At 33.0% G+C, this 6,734-nt stretch overlaps 1 pseudogene; it reads left to right on the top strand.

The window, feature by feature from the left end:
• LOC107673203 (uncharacterized) overlaps positions 1 to 6,734 on the top strand; it is a 12,250-nt pseudogene that overhangs the window by 3,888 nt on the left and 1,628 nt on the right.

Below are 6,734 nucleotides of genomic sequence, written 5' to 3'. Positions count from 1 at the left end.
AGAGTCGACCAGAGGCCCAGCAGCAGGATTATTATGATAGAGCTCATTTCTTTACTGATCAGATTCAACATGGGAACTTCTCCCTCCGTCTGGACAATCTGACAGCTGAAGATGAGGGACGATACACATGTAGAGTTTACAGTCAGCAGGATTCTGGTGAGACTGAGGTTCAGATAAAACATGGTGAGTGAGAGCCATCAGAATTCTGCTGAAAATATCAATTACATTGGATGTATTTTATGTAATGGAATTTAAACCATTTTTATTCTTTCAGAGCGTTTGCTAGTATCAGGATCAGATCGGTCTGTTTCTGCATATGATGGTGAGGACGTCACTCTGAACTGTTCTGTAGACTCTCACATCAAACCTGAACACATTGAGGTTTCATGGCTAAGGACAGATGGAGATATTCTGGTTCTGCTCTTCCAAAACAATGAGACTTTACCAGATTCATCAGATGAACAATACAGAGACAGAGTTGAGTTCTTCACTGCTGAAATCCCCAAAGGAAACTTCTCTCTCAGACTGAAGAGTGTCAGAACTGAGGATAAAGGAGTTTACATGTGTTTAGTGTTTGCTGGATGACTTTCAGCCAATGCAACTGCAGAACTGGAGCAACTGGGTGAGTCGACAAACATAGCAAAATGTAAAAGAATGTCTATTTGTGCTATATTTAAATAGACAAACTTGTTGGCAGTGGCAATTTTCATTAACTCTGCCCACAAATCATTTGAATATACTGTTTGCTGTGGACACTATGAGCAGTATCTGTCATTATTTATTTGCATTTGGTGTAAATGAGGTGCTATTTTTTGCTATTTATACTAGCTTAAAAAAAGTGTCTATTTAAAAAGAACAAATAATGTAACATTTAAGTAGCTGCTGCTAATAGTTGTAGGAATCAATTTAAAGAATTAATTGTCTTAATTGCAAACCTCCTAATTATTTCTCTATAAGAAACTATGACTAAATATACCAAGTTGATTCAGTGAAGTTATACCTGATGTTTGTGTTTCACAGGCTTCTCTTCTTGGCACATAGCTGTGTTATTTTTCTGTTTTGCTGCTACATCTGGAGCTGTGCTTCTGCTCTGCTCTCTGAACTACTACAGATCAAAAAACACTGGTAGGCCTGTGCTTGGAAGGGAATTGTTCTTATTTTTTTGTGATTTAAATCTCTATGTTTCACAGTAAGTGTTTTATTAATTTAACTGTGATTATTCTGCTTCTTCTCTCCAGTCAACAGCAGCATAATCTGGAATCTTCAGGTTTCTCTGGTCTTTTGTCCAAACATCTGTATGTTCTTTGCCTTCATGCTTTGGGGCTTTACTGAAGGTGAGTGCAGTAGTTTAGTGTTCTTAGTTATGTTTGTAAATATGTAAAATAATATTAATATAATCTTAATAATATGGTAGATTTTGTTTGTCTTCTGTTCATAATGTTGTACAGATTTTTCTCATCCCTGACTCACATGTTGGTGTGTTGTGTTTGTGTATATTATGTAATAGTGGGACTTTTCAACACTTTCTCATTTTTTGTCACACATTTGTTGTCATTTGTTATCTAAAGTCCATAATTAAATATTCTGTTCCAGGATCTCTGCATGAGACTGTCACCTGCTGTGCTCTTTATATTCTGAGGCCTGTTATGTTGATTTGGGCTTTGCGCTATTTGAAGTATCTTCAAGGTATATTAGGATTTAAAGTTTATTTATTTTTTTAAGGAGATCAGTAAATGCATATGGTTGGCAACATATTAAGGCTTAGCATTGCAATATTGTTAGTGATTAATTCTATTGCAGTTAAATACAATAAAGGGTCAAATACTGAAGCACAATGATTTTTTTTTTCAAACCACAAACTCAAGTTTATTTTCTGAATATGTTCTTGGCAACAATATTGTATGTGTCAAGAAAGTTGTAGTTTTTGGTGAAAAAAAATACACTTTGTCCTACCCACAACCTAACCCAAAATGCATAGTACAAGCACAAGTAATGGAACAGATTTGTAATACATTCAGTAAAACCATAAGTCTTGTTTGAAAAATAAGGTAATAAAAATATGCTTTTGTAAAGTGTGAGTATGTTGATAAGTATTTAAAATGAACATGGTTTTATTTTATTTTTGAATGCATGTCTAAAAAATTTAGTTCTAAAGTATCTGTGGGACTCATTTGGCATCTGCACAGTGATGCACAAACATGCTTCAGTTTTCACCTTGGGAGTAAGAATATGTGATATCTCTGACAACAGAGAACAGCATAATTTAGTCAATCAGGACAGGACTAACATAATATAATACAATGGCAGTGCATTAGTGCTTTTAAAAAATATATTAATTTTATGTATTCAACCCTTTCTTTCCACAGACAATCATAAATCATGGATTAGGTTTTTCAGAATAACACATGAACTTACTGTTCTTACAGTCATTGTTTATTCAGGTGGGTGAATCCACATTTCACACAACAGAAGCCATGTTACTTATTCTGACATATAAAGTGCTTTATGAAATATTACCTGTTTTGCTAACTTCCAGTAGACCTGTCCAGAATTCAGCCATTAAATCATACCGCACCCCCTCTCTAAAATCCTGTAAACATGAACCCTGAAGTCAGCAACCCTGATTACTCAAACTGACTGAAAGACAGACAGTGCTTACAAGTGTCTAGTATATTCTTCATTTCAAAATAATAAGATTACATCCTTTTATAATTTATACTTTATTGTATGTATACTGTTGCCCTAACTTTCCTTAAATATCATAATGATTAAGTTGGTATGGCCTCAATGACAATTGTTTGACAAACACTGTTCAGTTCACTACATGTTTACATATGTTCTGTTCTTGCACAGAACATCATGCATCTTGTGTGACATTTAATTTTTTTATCTGTTTCTATAGTTCTTTTTGCATATGGCTGGAGAATTAGTGCACATGATACAGACAAGACACACCGTATAGCCTCAGGAATGTGCTTTGGATTAGTTGTGCTGTTCTGTCTCATCCTGAGTGCAGGTAAGAGTTTCTGTATGATTTGAGTGGCAGGCGAAGTAAGCACAGATTTATTACGTTGATAAATGTAAATTAACAAAACTCTTGATTTTTGTTTTATTCTACAAATACCAAAAATGATAATCATATACATACAGTAGAGCCAAACACTTTCCTTTTAGGTCTAAGTGTGTGTTAATGTTTGATAGTACTATTAGCTTTAGATTAACCACTGTTACTGAGTGTTGATAAAGCACAAAAATAATAGAAAGAAAGCTTAAGGGAAAAAATAAATAAATGCGGAACGTAACATTTATAATTTTACTCACTGTTACCACCCTCTACTACTTAACCAACAAAAGGAACAAGCACAGTTACAAACAAATTATATTGTAAATTATACTGCATATGTGGGAGAGCATTGCTAATGTTATCATCTTTGTGTGACCTAAATGTAGTGCTCCACATTCTGTTATAAAAGCATTCAAAGCTGCTGCAGGTTAAGATTTGATGCATGAATTTTAGCCTTGACTGGACATTTGTCATGTCCACAGCGATGATACTGTCCAGTGTCATGAGAATAGAACTGGTGGATAACATCATGTGACTAAGCCAAAAGAGACTGGAGACATTAAAGTTGACCAATCAGCAAACCACAGTTAACCTACACCATGTTAGTCTGTATTTGATTCCTGTATTTCAAATTCTTCCATTCATACTTGCTTTGGTTCTTTTTTTTTTTTTTTTAGGTGGGAATGACACACTTTGTATTTTTTCGTTGTCTTTTTTCCAATTGCTCCAGTTGATCTCCTCATTTGGACTTCCCTCTTTAGGTAACGCCTGAATAATTATGAAAACCCTTCATAATTTATTAAACTGATAAACACATTTTTTTTTCTGTGTTAAAAACACAGTTGTTTGTAGTTCAGGCAATTTCACCTTGATGTACAACTACTGTACTTGTAGATTGATATGTTGACATAAATGTGCAGACTACATTAAGACAATAAGAGCTCCACAAGAAAAACACCTTTGAGGCTCTTATTTCAGTGATTTTAACATTTAAACATTCAGAGCAATCATATGATGTGTTTTAATGACACATTATTGACTGTTTTGTTTGAATGGGAAACTAATGGACTGTTATTCTCTTATGTTAGTGTTTGTTATTGTGCTATTTGTTTCACCACTGGTGCTTTGCTGTATACCACTTTTAACTCGTCTGCAAGCAAGATTTAAATGTAAGTACATTTTGAAGTACATTCTGATCATTGTTGTGTTTGTATAGGTTTGGAAAGAGTAAATCCTATAATAATCATGCATGTATACATTTGTGATGATTTTGAATATTACTGTATATAAATAGAAATACATCCTGCTTAATGCATGATGTTTATTTAAAAGTGATTTAAAGTCAGCATGAAACTGAAGCTTCTGCTGTTCACTTTACTACCATATTGTGACATTTGTCTAAATGAGACTACTATCAAACCAAAAAAAAAAAGAATAATAATATTGGGCAAGACTTGATTTTATCCATTGGTTGTTGATTGTATTGTGAAAAGTGAATTGTTCACAGTAAAATCAACTACATGCATTAAGAACATTCTATAGGTTCAATTTTGATTTCATGCTGACTTTTCTAAATTGATCCGTGTCAGATCTGAGTTCAGTTCTTGTATGTGACTTGTGAAAGCTAAAGCAGAAGGTCATCTTTACATTCACAGTTCTTCGCCGCGGATGGATCACAATATTGTGGATAATAACAATAACAGTCCTGGATATCATCCTAGTGATTTATGCTCATCTAGTCATATTGGAAAGGGAGAAAGGTATGCTGTCTTTATTTTAATGATTTTTTAAAAGTAGATTTGTTGTGGGAAAGCTCAAATTTGTCAGGACAGATATTTCTTGTAAGGTTTAGCTTGGAGATCTTGGCCGGTGATTAATGTATTTTACATTTCCTAGATCCAACAGGATCATATTTAACTTAGTGATAAGTGATAGCCATATAATAGCTAAACTTAGAAGACATACAAAATTTTGTTTTGTAAGACATGTTTTGCTGATCAAAAGTGCCTTTTTTATTTACAGAGTACTTGGAATGGACCTGTGTCATTTTATTTATTGAAGTTCTGAAGATAACAGTGTTCGTTGAAAACTGTGTGCTGAAAGGTATTATCCATCACTGACTTACAATGCTTGTGACTTGCATTGTCTTTTATTACTCCATACTATAATTATAAAAGAGCATGGCAATATGGTACTAAGATGTAGAAATGAGATAACTGTGTCTAAAATATGCAAATTAAAACAAATAAAACAATGCTGTTTGTAAGTAAAATGTATAACTCATTAGTTATATTGTTAGTTAGTTTAGTTAATATTAAGGGAAATTAAGTCATATAAAGCAGATATACTCATTATACTTTGCGCTTTCTGAACTGCGCAGTTTTAATTTCTTAATGGTCACGTTATTGGTCATCAGTATGAGGGTGAGTTTTGCAATAAACATGAGACTGAACTGTGATGTCCGAAAGTATTCAGACCCCTTACTTTTTCCCACATTTTATGTTGCAGCCTTATATTACAATACTAATCTCCCCCCCCATCAATCTACACTCTATACCTCATAATGACAAAGCAAAAAAGATATTTGTGATTAATTTAGGAAATGTATTAAAAAGAAAAAAAAATGAAATGTTAAATTGACATATGCTGTGCTTCTTGAATTTTAGATCATGTGCATGTTGAGAAAACAAGCTTACCTCATTTTTTTTCTTCGTTTTTTTTTCACAAACATTTCTCTCTTTTTATAAGATTTTTTGCAATTGTTAGGAAATGTAGAGTTTACTCAGAGTTTGTAGCACACAGTAATGATTTTGCCATATATCACCTTAAAAGTGCAATGATTTCTGTAAATCCAGTGGTCCAATGCTGTGTGGCCACTACATTTTCTGTGTAATTATAATCACCTGACTAGTAAATAGCGTGTGCAATTCCATTAAACTGGAAGACTTTTTGAACATGCATAAAAGCAATAGACTGTTTTAGAAAAGAAAATTCAAAAGAGATAAAAAGAAGAATGAAGGAGAATCAATAAATAATGGAGAATCTACTGTCATTGTGTGCATATGCAATCATAAAATCATTAAAAAAGTAACTGTAGTCTGATTATGAGTATTTTTAAAAAGTAATTAGTCTAATTACAAGTACTTCATTTTTTGGAATCTGATTACATAATCCAGATTATATAACCAGTTATTCCAACACTCGGTACAATATTGTCTCACTTAACTAGGCCTTCTTGAGTTATTCTGTTTTTTTTTTTTTTAAAGGTTGGTCTTTTCTAATTTAGCCATTTTCAGTCATGTATTCAATAAAGAAACTTCTTGTCACGGTATTTTTATTACTAAATCCATATTCTCTGCTTATCCATTTGACTTTGAAATCAGATTTGACAGATGCAGAGATTTTAACAGAGGCAGAACATTCAAGAGTCCAGAGACGAGGACGACAGACTGAGACGAGTCAACAAGGATCAAATACATGTAATTATTGACTGCTAAATTCTAATATAAATCCAAATGACAGGATTCTTAATTCCATACCCACACACACATTATATATATATATATATATATATATATATATATATATATACAGTGGGTACGGAAAGTATTCAGACCCCCTTCAATTTTTCACTCTTTGTTATATTGCAGCCATTTGCTAAAATCATTTA

Source organism: Sinocyclocheilus anshuiensis, unplaced genomic scaffold (assembly GCF_001515605.1).
Source record: "Sinocyclocheilus anshuiensis isolate Anshui unplaced genomic scaffold, SAMN03320099.WGS_v1.1 scaffold724, whole genome shotgun sequence".
In the NCBI taxonomy this organism is placed as follows: domain Eukaryota; kingdom Metazoa; phylum Chordata; class Actinopteri; order Cypriniformes; family Cyprinidae; genus Sinocyclocheilus; species Sinocyclocheilus anshuiensis.
This window is presented reverse-complemented; position numbering and strand designations above follow the sequence as displayed.